The sequence below is a fragment of the Nicotiana tabacum genome, chromosome 8, assembly GCF_000715075.1.
Source record: "Nicotiana tabacum cultivar K326 chromosome 8, ASM71507v2, whole genome shotgun sequence".
NCBI classification, from domain to species: domain Eukaryota; kingdom Viridiplantae; phylum Streptophyta; class Magnoliopsida; order Solanales; family Solanaceae; genus Nicotiana; species Nicotiana tabacum.
Window position 1 is genome coordinate 467094 of NC_134087.1, and position 20122 is coordinate 487215.

Here is a 20122-nt window from a genome sequence, read left to right on the forward strand (position 1 = left end):
CTGGTATTCCGTGCGAGTCCCAAATTTTTGTGTGCTATAGCCCACGCCTTCCGACGTGGGCCCGGGACCCCGGACCCGAATCGCCTAAAATTTTTTCGGGATGTCGAATACGGTCTAAGGAAACATATGTTTTGGCATTCCATGACCAAATTACATTTTTGGCATTTTACGCCCATAAAACTGGAAATCCGCGCGAGTCCCAAATTTTCGTGTGATATAGCCCACGCCTTCCGCCGTGGTCCCGAAAACCGGGATCCGGATCGCCTAAAATTTTTTCGGGATGTCAAATACGGCTTAAGGAACCATATTCACCTCCCCTCCATGACCAAATTACATTTTTTGGCAATTTACGGCCATAAAACTGGAATTCCGCGCGAGTCCCAAATTTTTGTGTGCTATAGCCCACGCCTTCCGCCGTGGGCCCGGGACCCTGGACCCGAATCGCCTAAAAATTTTTCGGGACGTCGAATACAGTCTTAGGAAACATATGTTTTGGCATTCCATGACCAAATTATATTTTTTGGCATTTTACGGCCATAAAACTAGAAATCCGCGCGAGTCCCAAATTTTCGTGTGCTATAGCCCACGCCTTCCGCCGTGGTCCCGGGACCCCGGATCCGGATCGCCTAAAATTTTTCCGGGATGTCAAATACGGCCTAAGGAACCATATTCACCGCCCCTCCATGACCAAATTACATTTTTTGGCATTTTACGGCCATAAAACTGGAATTCCGCGCGAGTCCCAATTTTTTGTGTGCTATAGCCCACGCTTTCCGCCGTGGGCCCGGGACCCCGGACCCGAATCGCCTAAAAATTTTACGGGACGTCGAATACGGTCTAAGGAAACATATGTTTTGGCATTCCATGACCAAATTACATTTTTTGGCATTTTACGGCCATAAACTGGAAATCCGCGCGAGTCCCAATTTTTCGTGTGCTATAGCCCACGCCTTCCGCCGTGGTCCCGAAAACCCGGATCCGGATCGCCTAAAAATTTTTGGGGATGTCAAATACGGCCTAAGGAACCATATTAACCGCCCCTCCATGACCAAATTCAATTTTTTGGCATTTTACGGCGATAAAACTGGTATTCCGTGCGAGTCCCAAATTTTTGTGTGCTATAGCCCACGCCTTCCGACGTGGGCCCGGGACCCCGGACCCGAATCGCCTAAAATTTTTTCGGGATGTCGAATACGGTCTAAGGAAACATATGTTTTGGCATTCCATGACCAAATTACATTTTTGGCATTTTACGCCCATAAAACTGGAAATCCGCGCGAGTCCCAAATTTTCGTGTGATATAGCCCACGCCTTCCGCCGTGGTCCCGAAAACCGGGATCCGGATCGCCTAAAATTTTTTCGGGATGTCAAATACGGCTTAAGGAACCATATTCACCTCCCCTCCATGACCAAATTACATTTTTTGGCAATTTACGGCCATAAAACTGGAATTCCGCGCGAGTCCCAAATTTTTGTGTGCTATAGCCCACGCCTTCCGCCGTGGGCCCGGGACCCTGGACCCGAATCGCCTAAAAATTTTTCGGGACGTCGAATACAGTCTTAGGAAACATATGTTTTGGCATTCCATGACCAAATTATATTTTTTGGCATTTTACGGCCATAAAACTAGAAATCCGCGCGAGTCCCAAATTTTCGTGTGCTATAGCCCACGCCTTCCGCCGTGGTCCCGGGACCCCGGATCCGGATCGCCTAAAATTTTTCCGGGATGTCAAATACGGCCTAAGGAACCATATTCACCGCCCCTCCATGACCAAATTACATTTTTTGGCATTTTACGGCCATAAAACTGGAATTCCGCGCGAGTCCCAATTTTTTGTGTGCTATAGCCCACGCTTTCCGCCGTGGGCCCGGGACCCCGGACCCGAATCGCCTAAAAATTTTACGGGACGTCGAATACGGTCTAAGGAAACATATGTTTTGGCATTCCATGACCAAATTACATTTTTTGGCATTTTACGGCCATAAACTGGAAATCCGCGCGAGTCCCAATTTTTCGTGTGCTATAGCCCACGCCTTCCGCCGTGGTCCCGAAAACCCGGATCCGGATCGCCTAAAAATTTTTGGGGATGTCAAATACGGCCTAAGGAACCATATTAACCGCCCCTCCATGACCAAATTCAATTTTTTGGCATTTTACGGCGATAAAACTGGTATTCCGTGCGAGTCCCAAATTTTTGTGTGCTATAGCCCACGCCTTCCGACGTGGGCCCGGGACCCCGGACCCGAATCGCCTAAAATTTTTTCGGGATGTCGAATACGGTCTAAGGAAACATATGTTTTGGCATTCCATGACCAAATTACATTTTTGGCATTTTACGGCCATAAAACTGGAAATCCGCGCGAGTCCCAAATTTTCGTGTGATATAGCCCACGCCTTCCGCCGTGGTCCCGAAAACCGGGATCCGGATCGCCTAAAATTTTTTCGGGATGTCAAATACGGCTTAAGGAACCATATTCACCTCCCCTCCATGACCAAATTACATTTTTTGGCAATTTACGGCCATAAAACTGGAATTCCGCGCGAGTCCCAAATTTTTGTGTGCTATAGCCCACGCCTTCCGCCGTGGGCCCGGGACCCTGGACCCGAATCGCCTAAAAATTTTTCGGGACGTCGAATACAGTCTTAGGAAACATATGTTTTGGCATTCCATGACCAAATTATATTTTTTGGCATTTTACGGCCATAAAACTAGAAATCCGCGCGAGTCCCAAATTTTCGTGTGCTATAGCCCACGCCTTCCGCCGTGGTCCCGGGACCCCGGATCCGGATCGCCTAAAATTTTTCCGGGATGTCAAATACGGCCTAAGGAACCATATTCACCGCCCCTCCATGACCAAATTACATTTTTTGGTATTTTACGGCCATAAAACTGGAATTCCGCGCGAGTCCCAATTTTTTGTGTGCTATAGCCCACGCCTTCCGCCGTGGGCCCGGGACCCCGGACCCGAATCGCCTAAAAATTTTACGGGACGTCGAATACGGTCTAAGGAAACATATGTTTTGGCATTCCATGACCAAATTACATTTTTTGGCATTTTACGGCCATAAACTGGAAATCCGCGCGAGTCCCAAATTTTCGTGTGCTATAGCCCACGCCTTCCGCCGTGGTCCCGAAAACCCGGATCTGGATCGCCTAAAAATTTTTCGGGATGTCAAATACGGCCTAAGGAACCATAATAACCACTCCTCCATGACCAAATTCCATTTTTTGGCATTTTAAGGCCATAAAACTGGTATTCCGCGCGAGTCCCAAATTTTTGTGTGCTATAGCCCACGCCTTCCGCCGTGGGCCCGGGACCCCGGACCCGAATCGCCTAAAATTTTTTCGGGACGTCGAATACAGTCTAAGGAAACATATGTTTTGGCATTCCATGACCAAATTATATTTTTTGGCATTTTACGGCCATAAAACTAGAAATCCGCGCGAGTCCCAAATTTTCGTGTGCTATAGCCCACGCCTTCCGCCGTGGTCCCGGGACGGCGTGGGCTTCCGCCGTGGTCCCGGGACCCCGGATCCGGATCGCCTAAAATTTTTCTGGGATGTCAAATACGGCATAAGGAACCATATTCACCGCCCCTCCATGACCAAATTACATTTTTTGGCATTTTACGGCCATAAAACTGGAATTCCGCGCGAGTCCCAAATTTTTGTGTGCTATAGCCCACGCCTTCCGCCGTGGGCCCGGGACCCTGGACCCGAATCGCCTAAAATTTTTTCGGGACGTCGAATACAGTCTTAGGAAACATATGTTTTGGCATTCCATGACCAAATTATATTTTTTGGCATTTTACGGCCATAAAACTAGAAATCCGCGCGAGTCCCAAATTTTCGTGTGCTATAGCCCACGCCTTCCGCCGTGGTCCCGGGACCCCGGATCCGGATCGCCTAAAATTTTTCCGGGATGTCAAATACGGCCTAAGGAACCATATTCACCGCCCCTCCATGACCAAATTACATTTTTTGGCATTTTACGGCCATAAAACTGGAATTCCGCGCGAGTCCCAATTTTTTGTGTGCTATAGCCCACGCTTTCCGCCGTGGGCCCGGGACCCCGGACCCGAATCGCCTAAAAATTTTCCGGGACATCGAATACGGTCTAAGGAAACATATGTTTCGGCATTCCTTGACCAAATTACATTTTTTGGCATTTTACGGCCATAAACTGGAAATCCGCGCGAGTCCCAAATTTTCGTGTGCTATAGCCCACGCCTTCCGCCGTGGTCCCGAAAACCCGGATCCGGATCGCCTAAAAATTTTTCGGGATGTCAAATACGGCATAAGGAACCATATTAACCGCTCCTACATGACCAAATTCCATTTTTTGGCATTTTACGGCCATAAAACTGGTATTCCGCGCGAGTCCCAAATTTTTGTGTGCTATAGCCCACGCCTTCCGCCGTGGGCCCGGGACCCCGGACCCGAATCGCCTAAAATTTTTTCGGGACGTCGAATACGGTCTAAGGAAACATATGTTTTGGCATTCCATGACCAAATTACATTTTTTGGCATTTTACGGCCATAAAACTAGAAATCCGCGCGAGTCCCAAATTTTCGTGTGCTATAGCCCACGCCTTCCGCCGTGGTCCCGGGACCCCGGATCCAGATCGCCAAAAAAATTTTCGGGATGTCAAATACGGCCTAAGGAACCATATTCACCGCCCCTCCATGACCAAATTACAATTTTTGGTATTTTACGGCCATAAAACTGGAATTCCGCGCGAGTCCCAATTTTTTGTGTGCTATAGCCCACGCCTTCCGCCGTGGGCCCGGGACCCCGGACCTGAATCGCCTAAAAATTTTACGGGACGTCGAATACGGTCTAAGGAAACATATGTTTTGGCATTCCATGACCAAATTACATTTTTTGGCATTTTACGGCCATAAACTGGAAATCCGCGCGAGTCCCAAATTTTCGTGTGCTATAGCCCACGCCTTCCGCCGTGGTCCCGGGACCCCGGACCCGAATCACTTAAAAAATTTCCGGGACGTCGAATACGGCCTAAGGAACCATATTCACCGCCCCTCCATGACCAAATTACATTTTTTGGCATTTTACGGCCATAAAACTGGAATTCCGCGCGAGTCCCAATTTTTTGTGTGCTATAGCCCACGCTTTCCGCCGTGGGCCCGGGACCCCGGACCCGAATCGCCTAAAAATTTTACGGGACGTCGAATACGGTCTAAGGAAACATATGTTTTGGCATTCCATGACCAAATTACATTTTTTGGCATTTTACGGCCATAAACTGGAAATCCGCGCGAGTCCCAATTTTTCGTGTGCTATAGCCCACGCCTTCCGCCGTGGTCCCGAAAACCCGGATCCGGATCGCCTAAAAATTTTTGGGGATGTCAAATACGGCCTAAGGAACCATATTAACCGCCCCTCCATGACCAAATTCAATTTTTTGGCATTTTACGGCGATAAAACTGGTATTCCGTGCGAGTCCCAAATTTTTGTGTGCTATAGCCCACGCCTTCCGACGTGGGCCCGGGACCCCGGACCCGAATCGCCTAAAATTTTTTCGGGATGTCGAATACGGTCTAAGGAAACATATGTTTTGGCATTCCATGACCAAATTACATTTTTGGCATTTTACGCCCATAAAACTGGAAATCCGCGCGAGTCCCAAATTTTCGTGTGATATAGCCCACGCCTTCCGCCGTGGTCCCGAAAACCGGGATCCGGATCGCCTAAAATTTTTTCGGGATGTCAAATACGGCTTAAGGAACCATATTCACCTCCCCTCCATGACCAAATTACATTTTTTGGCAATTTACGGCCATAAAACTGGAATTCCGCGCGAGTCCCAAATTTTTGTGTGCTATAGCCCACGCCTTCCGCCGTGGGCCCGGGACCCTGGACCCGAATCGCCTAAAAATTTTTCGGGACGTCGAATACAGTCTTAGGAAACATATGTTTTGGCATTCCATGACCAAATTATATTTTTTGGCATTTTACGGCCATAAAACTAGAAATCCGCGCGAGTCCCAAATTTTCGTGTGCTATAGCCCACGCCTTCCGCCGTGGTCCCGGGACCCCGGATCCGGATCGCCTAAAATTTTTCCGGGATGTCAAATACGGCCTAAGGAACCATATTCACCGCCCCTCCATGACCAAATTACATTTTTTGGCATTTTACGGCCATAAAACTGGAATTCCGCGCGAGTCCCAATTTTTTGTGTGCTATAGCCCACGCTTTCCGCCGTGGGCCCGGGACCCCGGACCCGAATCGCCTAAAAATTTTACGGGACGTCGAATACGGTCTAAGGAAACATATGTTTTGGCATTCCATGACCAAATTACATTTTTTGGCATTTTACGGCCATAAACTGGAAATCCGCGCGAGTCCCAATTTTTCGTGTGCTATAGCCCACGCCTTCCGCCGTGGTCCCGAAAACCCGGATCCGGATCGCCTAAAAATTTTTGGGGATGTCAAATACGGCCTAAGGAACCATATTAACCGCCCCTCCATGACCAAATTCAATTTTTTGGCATTTTACGGCGATAAAACTGGTATTCCGTGCGAGTCCCAAATTTTTGTGTGCTATAGCCCACGCCTTCCGACGTGGGCCCGGGACCCCGGACCCGAATCGCCTAAAATTTTTTCGGGATGTCGAATACGGTCTAAGGAAACATATGTTTTGGCATTCCATGACCAAATTACATTTTTGGCATTTTACGCCCATAAAACTGGAAATCCGCGCGAGTCCCAAATTTTCGTGTGATATAGCCCACGCCTTCCGCCGTGGTCCCGAAAACCGGGATCCGGATCGCCTAAAATTTTTTCGGGATGTCAAATACGGCTTAAGGAACCATATTCACCTCCCCTCCATGACCAAATTACATTTTTTGGCAATTTACGGCCATAAAACTGGAATTCCGCGCGAGTCCCAAATTTTTGTGTGCTATAGCCCACGCCTTCCGCCGTGGGCCCGGGACCCTGGACCCGAATCGCCTAAAAATTTTTCGGGACGTCGAATACAGTCTTAGGAAACATATGTTTTGGCATTCCATGACCAAATTATATTTTTTGGCATTTTACGGCCATAAAACTAGAAATCCGCGCGAGTCCCAAATTTTCGTGTGCTATAGCCCACGCCTTCCGCCGTGGTCCCGGGACCCCGGATCCGGATCGCCTAAAATTTTTCCGGGATGTCAAATACGGCCTAAGGAACCATATTCACCGCCCCTCCATGACCAAATTACATTTTTTGGCATTTTACGGCCATAAAACTGGAATTCCGCGCGAGTCCCAATTTTTTGTGTGCTATAGCCCACGCTTTCCGCCGTGGGCCCGGGACCCCGGACCCGAATCGCCTAAAAATTTTACGGGACGTCGAATACGGTCTAAGGAAACATATGTTTTGGCATTCCATGACCAAATTACATTTTTTGGCATTTTACGGCCATAAACTGGAAATCCGCGCGAGTCCCAATTTTTCGTGTGCTATAGCCCACGCCTTCCGCCGTGGTCCCGAAAACCCGGATCCGGATCGCCTAAAAATTTTTGGGGATGTCAAATACGGCCTAAGGAACCATATTAACCGCCCCTCCATGACCAAATTCAATTTTTTGGCATTTTACGGCGATAAAACTGGTATTCCGTGCGAGTCCCAAATTTTTGTGTGCTATAGCCCACGCCTTCCGACGTGGGCCCGGGACCCCGGACCCGAATCGCCTAAAATTTTTTCGGGATGTCGAATACGGTCTAAGGAAACATATGTTTTGGCATTCCATGACCAAATTACATTTTTGGCATTTTACGGCCATAAAACTGGAAATCCGCGCGAGTCCCAAATTTTCGTGTGATATAGCCCACGCCTTCCGCCGTGGTCCCGAAAACCGGGATCCGGATCGCCTAAAATTTTTTCGGGATGTCAAATACGGCTTAAGGAACCATATTCACCTCCCCTCCATGACCAAATTACATTTTTTGGCAATTTACGGCCATAAAACTGGAATTCCGCGCGAGTCCCAAATTTTTGTGTGCTATAGCCCACGCCTTCCGCCGTGGGCCCGGGACCCTGGACCCGAATCGCCTAAAAATTTTTCGGGACGTCGAATACAGTCTTAGGAAACATATGTTTTGGCATTCCATGACCAAATTATATTTTTTGGCATTTTACGGCCATAAAACTAGAAATCCGCGCGAGTCCCAAATTTTCGTGTGCTATAGCCCACGCCTTCCGCCGTGGTCCCGGGACCCCGGATCCGGATCGCCTAAAATTTTTCCGGGATGTCAAATACGGCCTAAGGAACCATATTCACCGCCCCTCCATGACCAAATTACATTTTTTGGTATTTTACGGCCATAAAACTGGAATTCCGCGCGAGTCCCAATTTTTTGTGTGCTATAGCCCACGCCTTCCGCCGTGGGCCCGGGACCCCGGACCCGAATCGCCTAAAAATTTTACGGGACGTCGAATACGGTCTAAGGAAACATATGTTTTGGCATTCCATGACCAAATTACATTTTTTGGCATTTTACGGCCATAAACTGGAAATCCGCGCGAGTCCCAAATTTTCGTGTGCTATAGCCCACGCCTTCCGCCGTGGTCCCGAAAACCCGGATCTGGATCGCCTAAAAATTTTTCGGGATGTCAAATACGGCCTAAGGAACCATAATAACCACTCCTCCATGACCAAATTCCATTTTTTGGCATTTTAAGGCCATAAAACTGGTATTCCGCGCGAGTCCCAAATTTTTGTGTGCTATAGCCCACGCCTTCCGCCGTGGGCCCGGGACCCCGGACCTGATTCGCCTAAAATTTTTTCGGGACGTCGAATACGGTCTAAGGAAACATATGTTTTGGCATTCCATGACCAAATTACATTTTTTGGCATTTTACGCCCATAAAACTAGAAATCCGCGCGAGTCCCAAATTTTCGTGTGCTATAGCCCACGCCTTCCGCCGTGGTCCCGGGACCCCGGACCCGAATCGCCTAAAAAATTTCCGGGACGTCGAATATGGTCTAAGGAAACATATGTTTTGGCATTCCATGACCAAATTACATTTTTTGGCATTTTACGGCCATAAACTGGAAATCCGCGCGAGTCCCTAATTTTTGTGTGCTATAGCCCACGCCTTCCGCCGTGGGCCCGGGACCCCGGACCCGAATTGCCTAAAATTTTTTCGGGACGTCGAATACAGTCTAAGGAAACATATGTTTTGGCATTCCATGACCAAATTATATTTTTTGGCATTTTACGGCCATAAAACTAGAAATCCGCGCGAGTCCCAAATTTTCGTGTGCTATAGCCCACGCCTTCCGCCGTGGTCCCGGGACCCCGGATCCGGATCGCCTAAAATTTTTCCGGGATGTCAAATACGGCATAAGGAACCATATTCACCGCCCCTCCATGACCAAATTACATTTTTTGGCATTTTACGGCCATAAAACTGGAATTCCGCGCGAGTCCCAAATTTTTGTGTGCTATAGCCCACGCCTTCCGCCGTGGGCCCGGGACCCTGGACCCGAATCGCCTAAAATTTTTTCGGGACGTCGAATACAGTCTTAGGAAACATATGTTTTGGCATTCCATGACCAAATTACATTTTTTGGCATTTTACGCCCATAAAACTAGAAATCCGCGCGAGTCCCAAATTTTCGTGTGCTATAGCCCACGCCTTCCGCCGTGGTCCCGGGACCCCGGACCCGAATCGCCTAAAAAATTTTTCTGGGATGTCAAATACGGCCTAAGGAACCATATTCACCGCCCCTCCATGACCAAATTACATTTTTTGGCATTTTACGGCCATAAAACTGGAATTCCGCGCGAGTCCCAATTTTTTGTGTGCTATAGCCCACGCCTTCCGCCGTGGGCCCGGGACCCCGGACCCGAATCGCCTAAAAATTTTACCGGACGTCGAATACGGTCTAAGGAAACATATGTTTTGGCATTCCATGACCAAATTACATTTTTTGGCATTTTACGGCCATAAACTGGAAATCCGCGCGAGTCCCAAATTTTCGTGTGCTATAGCCCACGCCTTCCGCCGTGGTCCCGAAAACCCGGATCCGGATCGCCTAAAAATTTTTTGGGATGTCAAATACGGCCTAAGGAACCATATTAACCTCCCCTCCATGACCAAATTCAATTTTTTGGCATTTTACGGCCATAAAACTGGTATTCCGTGCGAGTCCCAAATTTTTGTGTGCTATAGCCCACGCCTTCCGCCGTGGGCCCGGGACCCCGGACCCGAATCGCCTAAAATTTTTTCGGGATGTCGAATACGGTCTAAGGAAACATATGTTTTGGCATTCCATGACCAAATTACATTTTTGGCATTTTACGGCCATAAAACTGGAAATCCGCGCGAGTCCCAAATTTTCGTGTGCTATAGCCCACGCCTTCCGCCGTGGGCCCGGGACCCTGGACCCGAATCGCCTAAAATTTTTTCGGGACGTCGAATACAGTCTTAGGAAACATATGTTTTGGCATTTTACGGCCATAAAACTAGAAATCCGCGCGAGTCCCAAATTTTCGTGTGCTATAGCCCACGCCTTCCGCCGTGGTCCCGAAAACCCGGATCCGGATCGCCTAAAAATTTTTGGGGATGTCAAATACGGCCTAAGGAACCATAATAACCGCTCCTCCATGACCAAATTCCATTTTTTGGCATTTTACGGCCATAAAACTGGTATTCCGCGCGAGTCCCAAATTTTTGTGTGCTATAGCCCACGCCTTCCGCCGTGGGCCCGGGACCCCGGACCCGAATCGCCTAAAAATTTTTCGGGACGTCGAATACGGTCTAAGGAAACATATGTTTTGGCATTCCATGACCAAATTACATTTTTTGGCATTTTACGCCCATAAAACTAGAAATCCGCGCGAGTCCCAAATTTTCGTGTGCTATAGCCCACGCCTTCCGCCGTGGTCCCGGGACCCCGGACCCGAATCGCCTAAAAAATTTCCGGGACGTCGAATATGGTCTAAGGAAACATATGTTTTGGCATTCCATGACCAAATTACATTTTTTGGCATTTTACGGCCATAAACTGGAAATCCGCGCGAGTCCCTAATTTTTGTGTGCTATAGCCCACGCCTTCCGCCGTGGGCCCGGGACCCCGGACCCGAATCGCCTAAAATTTTTTCGGGACGTCGAATACAGTCTAAGGAAACATATGTTTTGGCATTCCATGACCAAATTATATTTTTTGGCATTTTACGGCCATAAAACTAGAAATCCGCGCGAGTCCCAAATTTTCGTGTGCTATAGCCCACGCCTTCCGCCGTGGTCCCGGGACGGCGTGGGCTTCCGCCGTGGTCCCGGGACCCCGGATCCGGATCGCCTAAAATTTTTCCGGGATGTCAAATACGGCATAAGGAACCATATTCACCGCCCCTCCATGACCAAATTACATTTTTTGGCATTTTACGGCCATAAAACTGGAATTCCGCGCGAGTCCCAAATTTTTGTGTGCTATAGCCCACGCCTTCCGCCGTGGGCCCGGGACCCTGGACCCGAATCGCCTAAAAATTTTTCGGGACGTCGAATACAGTCTTAGGAAACATATGTTTTGGCATTTTACGGCCATAAAACTAGAAATCCGCGCGAGTCCCAAATTTTCGTGTGCTATAGCCCACGCCTTCCGCCGTGGTCCCGAAAACCCGGATCCGGATCGCCTAAAAATTTTTGGGGATGTCAAATACGGCCTAAGGAACCATATTAACCGCCCCTCCATGACCAAATTCAATTTTTTGGCATTTTACGGCCATAAAACTGGTATTCCGTGCGAGTCCCAAATTTTTGTGTGCTATAGCCCACGCCTTCCGCCGTGGGCCCGGGACCCCGGACCCGAATCGCCTAAAATTTTTTTGGGATGTCGAATACGGTCTAAGGAAACATATGTTTTGGCATTCCATGACCAAATTACATTTTTGGCATTTTACGGCCATAAAACTGGAAATCCGCGCGAGTCCCAAATTTTCGTGTGCTATAGCCCACGCCTTCAGCCGTGGTCCCGGGACCCCGGATCCGGATCGCCTAAAATTTTTCCGGGATGTCAAATACGGCATAAGGAACCATATTCACCGCCCCTCCATGACCAAATTACATTTTTTGGCATTTTACGGCCATAAAACTGGAATTCCGCGCGAGTCCCAAATTTTTGTGTGCTATAGCCCACGCCTTCCGCCGTGGGCCCGGGACCCTGGACCCGAATCGCCTAAAAATTTTTCAGGACGTCGAATACAGTCTTAGGAAACATATGTTTTGGCATTCCATGACCAAATTATATTTTTTGGCATTTTACGGCCATTAAACTAGAAATCCGCGCGAGTCCCAAATTTTCGTGTGCTATAGCCCACGCCTTCCGCCGTGGTCCCGGGACCCCGGATCCGGATCGCCTGAAATTTTTCCGGGATGTCAAATACGGCCTAAGGAACCATATTCACCGCCCCTCCATGACCAAATTACATTTTTTGGTATTTTACGGCCATAAAACTGGAATTCCGCGCGAGTCCCAATTTTTTGTGTGCTATAGCCCACGCCTTCCGCCGTGGGCCCGGGACCCCGGACCCGAATCGCCTAAAAATTTTACCGGACGTCGAATACGGTCTAAGGAAACATATGTTTTGGCATTCCATGACCAAATTACATTTTTTGGCATTTTACGGCCATAAACTGGAAATCCGCGCGAGTCCCAAATTTTCGTGTGCTATAGCCCACGCCTTCCGCCGTGGTCCCGAAAACCCGGATCCGGATCGCCTAAAAATTTTTGGGGATGTCAAATACGGCCTAAGGAACCATATTAACCGCCCCTCCATGACCAAATTACATTTTTTGGCATTTTACGGCCATAAAACTGGAATTCCGTGCGAGTCCCAAATTTTTGTGTGCTATAGCCCACGCCTTCCGCCGTGGGCCCGGGACCCCGGACCCGAATCGCCTAAAATTTTTTCGGGATGTCGAATACGGTCTAAGGAAACATATGTTTTGGCATTCCATGACCAAATTACATTTTTGGCATTTTACGGCCATAAAACTGGAAATCCGCGCGAGTCCCAAATTTTCGTGTGCTATAGCCCACGCCTTCCGCCAAGGTCCCGGGACGGCGTGGGCTTCCGCCGTGGTCCCGGGACCCCGGATCCGGATCGCCTAAAATTTTTCCGGGATGTCAAATACGGCATAAGGAACCATATTCACCGCCCCTCCATGACCAAATTACATTTTTTGGCATTTTACGGCCATAAAACTGGAATTCCGCGCGAGTCCCAATTTTTTGTGTGCTATAGCCCACGCCTTCCGCCGTGGGCCCGGGACCCCGGACCCGAATCGCCTAAAAATTTTACGGGACGTCGAATACGGTCTAAGGAAACATATGTTTTGGCATTCCATGACCAAATTACATTTTTTGGCATTTTACGGCCATAAACTGGAAATCCGCGCGAGTCCCAAATTTTCGTGTGCTATAGCCCACGCCTTCCGCCGTGGTCCCGAAAACCCGGATCCGGATCGCCTAAAAATTTTTGGGGATGTCAAATACGGCCTAAGGAACCATATTAACCGCCCCTCCATGACCAAATTACATTTTTTGGCATTTTACGGCCATAAAACTGGAATTCCGCGCGAGTCCCAATTTTTTGTGTGCTATAGCCCACGCCTTCCGCCGTGGGCCCGGGACCCCGGACCCGAATCGCCTAAAAATTTTACGGGACGTCGAATACGGTCTAAGGAAACATATGTTTTGGCATTCCATGACCAAATTACATTTTTTGGCATTTTACGGCCATAAACTGGAAATCCGCGCGAGTCCCAAATTTTCGTGTGCTATAGCCCACGCCTTCCGCCGTGGTCCCGAAAACCCGGATCCGGATCGCCTAAAAATTTTTGGGGATGTCAAATACGGCCTAAGGAACCATATTAACCTCCCCTCCATGACCAAATTCAATTTTTTGGCATTTTACGGCCATAAAACTGGTATTCCGTGCGAGTCCCAAATTTTTGTGTGCTATAGCCCACGCCTTCCGCCGTGGGCCCGGGACCCCGGACCCGAATCGCCTAAAATTTTTTCGGGATGTCGAATACGGTCTAAGGAAACATATGTTTTGGCATTCCATGACCAAATTACATTTTTGGCATTTTACGGCCATAAAACTGGAAATCCGCGCGAGTCCCAAATTTTCGTGTGCTATAGCCCACGCCTTCCGCCAAGGTCCCGGGACGGCGTGGGCTTCCGCCGTGGTCCCGGGACCCCGGATCCGGATCGCCTAAAATTTTTCCGGGATGTCAAATACGGCATAAGGAACCATATTCACCGCCCCTCCATGACCAAATTACATTTTTTGGCATTTTACGGCCATAAAACTGGAATTCCGCGCGAGTCCCAAATTTTTGTGTGCTATAGCCCACGCCTTCCGCCGTAGGTCCGGGACCCTGGACCCGAATCGCCTAAAAATTTTACCGGACGTCGAATACGGTCTAAGGAAACATATGTTTTGGCATTCCATGACCAAATTACATTTTTTGGCATTTTACGGCCATAAACTGGAAATCCGCGCGAGTCCCAAATTTTCGTGTGCTATAGCCCACGCCTTCCGCCGTGGTCCCGAAAACCCGGATCCGGATCGCCTAAAAATTTTTGGGGATGTCAAATACGGCCTAAGGAACCATATTAACCGCCCCTCCATGACCAAATTACATTTTTTGGCATTTTACGGCCATAAAACTGGAATTCCGCGCGAGTCCCAATTTTTTGTGTGCTATAGCCCACGCCTTCCGCCGTGGGCCCGGGACCCCGGACCCGAATCGCCTAAAAATTTTACCGGACGTCGAATACGGTCTAAGGAAACATATGTTTTGGCATTCCATGACCAAATTACATTTTTTGGCATTTTACGGCCATAAACTGGAAATCCGCGCGAGTCCCAAATTTTCGTGTGCTATAGCCCACGCCTTCCGCCGTGGTCCCGAAAACCCGGATCCGGATCGCCTAAAAATTTTTTGGGATGTCAAATACGGCCTAAGGAACCATAATAACCGCTCCTCCATGACCAAATTCCATTTTTTGGCATTTTACGGCCATAAAACTGGTATTCCGCGCGAGTCCCAAATTTTTGTGTGCTATAGCCCACGCCTTCCGTCGTAGGTCCGGGACCCTGGACCCGAATCGCCTAAAAATTTTACCGGACGTCGAATACGGTCTAAGGAAACATATGTTTTGGCATTCCATGACCAAATTACATTTTTTGGCATTTTACGGCCATAAACTGGAAATCCGCGCGAGTCCCAAATTTTCGTGTGCTATAGCCCACGCCTTCCGCCGTGGTCCCGAAAACCCGGATCCGGATCGCCTAAAATTTTTCCGGGATGTCAAATACGGCCTAAGGAACCATATTCACCGCCCCTCCATGACCAAATTACATTTTTTGGTATTTTACGGCCATAAAACTGGAATTCCGCGCGAGTCCCAATTTATTGTGTGCTATAGCCCACGCCTTCCGCCGTGGGCCCGGGACCCCGGACCCGAATCGACTAAAAATTTTACCGGACGTCGAATACGGTCTAAGGAAACATATGTTTTGGCATTCCATGACCAAATTACATTTTTTGGCATTTTACGGCCATAAAACTGGAAATCCGCGCGAGTCCCAAATTTTTGTGTGCTATAGCCCACGCCTTCCGCCGTGGGCCCGGGACCCCGGACCCGATTTGCCTAAAAATTTTTCGGGACGTCGAATACGGTCTAAGGAAACATATGTTTTGGCATTCCATGACCAAATTACATTTTTTGGCATTTTACGCCCATAAAACTAGAAATCCGCGCGAGTCCCAAATTTTCGTGTGCTATAGCCCACGCCTTCCGCCGTGGTCCCGGGACCCCGGACCCGAATCGCCTAAAAAATTTCCGGGACGTCGAATATGGTCTAAGGAAACATATGTTTTGGCATTCCATGACCAAATTACATTTTTTGGCATTTTACGGCCATAAACTGGAAATCCGCGCGAGTCCCTAATTTTTGTGTGCTATAGCCCACGCCTTCCGCCGTGGGCCCGGGACCCCGGACCCGAATCGCCTAAAATTTTTTCGGGACGTCGAATACAGTCTAAGGAAACATATGTTTTGGCATTCCATGACCAAATTATATTTTTTGGCATTTTACGGCCATAAAACTAGAAATCCGCGCGAGTCCCAAATTTTCGTGTGCTATAGCCCACGCCTTCCGCCGTGGTCCCGGGACGGCGTGGGCTTCCGCCGTGGTCCCGGGACCCCGGATCCAGATCGTCTAAAATTTTTCCGGGATGTCAAATACGGCATAAGGAACCATATTCACCGCCCCTCCATGACCAAATTACATTTTTTGGCATTTTACGGCCATAAAACTGGAATTCCGCGCGAGTCCCAAATTTTTGTGTGCTATAGCCCACGCCTTCCGCCGTGGGCCCGGGACCCTGGACCCGAATCGCCTAAAATTTTTTCGGGACGTCGAATACAGTCTTAGGAAACATATGTTTTGGCATTTTACGGCCATAAAACTAGAAATCCGCGCGAGTCCCAAATTTTCGTGTGCTATAGCCCACGCCTTCCGCCGTGGTCCCGAAAACCCGGATCCGGATCGCCTAAAAATTTTTGGGGATGTCAAATACGGCCTAAGGAACCATATTAACCGCCCCTCCATGACCAAATTCAATTTTTTGGCATTTTACGGCCATAAAACTGGTATTCCGTGCGAGTCCCAAATTTTTGTGTGCTATAGCCCACGCCTTCCGCCGTGGGCCCGGGACCCCGGACCCGAATCGCCTAAAATTTTTTTGGGATGTCGAATACGGTCTAAGGAAACATATGTTTTGGCATTCCATGACCAAATTACATTTTTGGCATTTTACGGCCATAAAACTGGAAATCCGCGCGAGTCCCAAATTTTCGTGTGCTATAGCCCACGCCTTCAGCCGTGGTCCCGAAAACCCGGATCCGGATCGCCTAAAATTTTTACGGGATGTCAAATACGGCATAAGGAACCATATTCACCGCCCCTCCATGACCAAATTACATTTTTTGGCATTTTACGGCCATAAAACTGGAATTCCGCGCGAGTCCCAAATTTTTGTGTGCTATAGCCCACGCCTTCCGCCGTGGGCCCGGGACCCTGGACCCGAATCGCCTAAAAAATTTTCGGGACGTCGAATACAGTCTTAGGAAACATATGTTTTTGCATTCCATGACCAAATTATATTTTTTGGCGTTTTACGGCCATTAAACTAGAAATCCGCGCGAGTCCCAAATTTTCGTGTGCTATAGCCCACGCCTTCCGCCGTGGTCCCGGGACACCGGATCCGGATCGCCTAAAATTGTTCCGGGATGTCAAATACGGCCTAAGGAACCATATTCACCGCCCCTCCATGACCAAATTACATTTTTTGGTATTTTACGGCCATAAAACTGGAATTCCGCGCGAGTCCCACTTTTTTGTGTGCTATAGCCCACGCCTTCCGCCGTGGGCCCGGGACCCCGGACCCGAATCGCCTAAAAATTTTACCGGACGTCGAATACGGTCTAAGGAAACATATGTTTTGGCATTCCATGACCAAATTACATTTTTTGGCATTTTACGGCCATAAACTGGAAATCCGCGCGAGTCCCAAATTTTCGTGTGCTATAGCCCACGCCTTCCGCCGTGGTCCCGAAAACCCGGATCCGGATCGCCTAAAAATTTTTGGGGATGTCAAATACGGCCTAAGGAACCATATTAACCGCCCCTCCATGACCAAATTACATTTTTTGGCATTTTACGGCCATAAAACTGGAATTCCGTGCGAGTCCCAAATTTTTGTGTGCTATAGCCCACGCCTTCCGCCGTGGGCCCGGGACCCCGGACCCGAATCGCCTAAAATTTTTTCGGGATGTCGAATACGGTCTAAGGAAACATATGTTTTGGCATTCCATGACCAAATTACATTTTTGGCATTTTACGGCCATAAAACTGGAAATCCGCGCGAGTCCCAAATTTTCGTGTGCTATAGCCCACGCCTTCCGCCGTGGTCCCGAAAACCCGGATCCGGATCGCCTAAAATTTTTTCGGGATGTCAAATACGGCCTAAGGAACCATATTCACCGCCCCTCCATGACCAAATTACATTTTTTGGTATTTTACGGCCATAAAACTGGAATTCCGCGCGAGTCCCAAATTTTCGTGTGCTATAGCCCACGCCTTCCGCCGTGGTCCCGGGACCCCGGATCCGGATCGCCTAAAATTTTTCCGGGATGTCAAATACGGCCTAAGGAACCATATTCACCGCCCCTCCATGACCAAATTACATTTTTTGGTATTTTACGGCCATAAAACTGGAATTCCGCGCGAGTCCCAATTTTTTGTGTGCTATAGCCCACGCCTTCCGCCGTGGGCCCGAGACCCCGGACCCGAATCGCCTAAAAATTTTACGGGACGTCGAATACGGTCTAAGGAAATATATGTTTTGGCATTCCATGACCAAATTACATTTTTTGGCATTTTACGGCCATAAACTGGAAATCCGCGCGAGTCCCAAATTTTCGTGTGCTATAGCCCACGCCTTCCGCCGTGGTCCCGAAAACCCGGATCCGGATCGCCTAAAAATTTTTGGGGATGTCAAATACGGCCTAAGGAACCATATTAACCGCCCCTCCATGACCAAATTCAATTTTTTGGCATTTTACGGCCATAAAACTGGTATTCCGTGCGAGTCCCAAATTTTTGTGTGCTATAGCCCACGCCTTCCGCCGTGGGCCCGGGACCCCGGACCCGAATCGCCTAAAATTTTTTCGGGATGTCGAATACGGTCTAAGGAAACATATGTTTTGGCATTCCATGACCAAATTACATTTTTGGCATTTTACGGCCATAAAACTGGAAATCCGCGCGAGTCCCAAATTTTCGTGTGCTATAGCCCACGCCTTCCGCCGTGGTCCCGAAAACCCGGATCCGGATCGCCTAAAATTTTTCCGGGATGTCAAATACGGCATAAGGAACCATATTCACCGCCCCTCCATGACCAAATTACATTTTTTGGAATTTTACGGCCATAAAACTGGAATTCCGCGCGAGTCCCAAATTTTTGTGTGCTATAGCCCACGCCTTCCGCCGTGGGCCCGGGACCCTGGACCCGAATCGCCTAAAAATTTTTCGGGACGTCGAATACAGTCTTAGGAAATATATGTTTTGGCATTCCATGACCAAATTATATTTTTTGGCATTTTACGGCCATTAAACTAGAAATCCGCGCGAGTCCCAAATTTTCGTGTGCTATAGCCCACGCCTTCCGCCGTGGTCCCGGGACCCCGGATCCGGATCGCCTGAAATTTTTCCGGGATGTCAAATACGGCCTAAGGAACCACATTCACCGCCCCTCCATGACCAAATTACATTTTTTGGTATTTTACGGCCATAAAACTGGAATTCCGCGCGAGTCCCATTTTTTTGTGTGCTATAGCCCACGCCTTCCGCCGTGGGCCCGGGACCCCGGACCCGAATCGCCTAAAAATTTTCCGGGACGTCGAATATGGTCTAAGGAAACATATGTTTTGGAATTCCATGACCAAATTACTTTTTTTGGCATTTTACGGCCATAAACTGGAAATCCGCGCGAGTCCCAATTTTTCGTGTGCTATAGCCCACGCCTTCCGCCGTGGTCCCGAAAACCCGGATCCGGATCGCCTAAATATTTTTGGGGATGTCAAATACGGCCTAAGGAACCATATTAACCGCCCCTCCATGACCAAATTCAATTTTTTGGCATTTTACGGCCATAAAACTGGTATTCCGTGCGAGTCCCAAAATTTTGTGTGCTATAGCCCACGCTTTCCGCCGTGGGCCCGGGACCCCGGACCCGAATCGCCTAAAAATTTTCCGGGACGTCAAATATGGTCTAAGGAAACATATGTTTTGGCATTCCATGACCAAATTACATTTTTTGGCATTTTACGGCCATAAACTGGAAATCCGCGCGAGTCCCATATTTTCGTGTGCTATAGCCCACGCCTTCCGCCGTGGTCCCGAAAACCCGGATCCGGATCGCCTAAAAATTTTTGGGGATGTCAAATACGGCCTAAGGAACCATATTAACCGCCCCTCCATGACCAAATTCAATTTTTTGGCATTTTACGGCCATAAAACTGG